The sequence below is a fragment of the Orycteropus afer genome, unplaced genomic scaffold, assembly GCF_000298275.1.
Source record: "Orycteropus afer afer isolate SDZICR_OR568_19922 unplaced genomic scaffold, OryAfe1.0 scaffold00384, whole genome shotgun sequence".
NCBI classification, from domain to species: Eukaryota; Metazoa; Chordata; class Mammalia; order Tubulidentata; family Orycteropodidae; genus Orycteropus; species Orycteropus afer.
This window is the reverse complement of record NW_006921971.1, coordinates 1,489,505-1,490,152: the sequence shown is the minus strand read 5'-3', so window position 1 is coordinate 1,490,152 and position 648 is coordinate 1,489,505.

The window sequence follows — 648 nt, the reverse complement described above, 5'->3', positions numbered from 1 at the left end:
GTTCCACTCTGTCCTCTAGGGGCGCTGTGGGTCAGAATGGACTCCACGGCAGTGGGTGTGGTTTGGGCTTTGCTTCTTTGAAGACTGACAGCCTTTTACTTTTAGAGAAGTAATATGATGCAAACCTCAAATTAATCAGTCTTGGTGGAAATGTCAGCAGGGCCTGTTCGGATGGTACAAACGGTTAATGCGCTCAGTTGCTGACCAAAAAGGTCAAAGGTTCGAGTCTGCCCAGGACTGCCTTTGAAGAAAGGCCAGGCCGTGTACATCTGAAGAACCGGCCACTGAAAACCGTGTGAAGCACGGCTCCATGGGGTCGCCGTGAGTCAAAGCCAACCTGACGCCATTGGGTTTGGTTCGACGCTCTTATTTTGGGAGATATCTTGTTGTAACTCCCCTGTTCCAATAAAGGAAGGCGTCTAATGGAAGTGCACTCCCCAAATCGCACATTGTATGAGATGTACGTGTTCCAAAGACAGGCATGTAAGGACGCAGCCATAGTACAGGCTCTCTGAGCCCTCCACGGCGTCTTCTTTCAGACACAACTGAAAACCGTTTATCCAATCCTGTGGGGCTAGCATCCCGTTGTCTGGGAACGCGTTATCCCGTGTGTGTGTTATTCGGCCATCTGGCTTCCCTGGTCCGAGC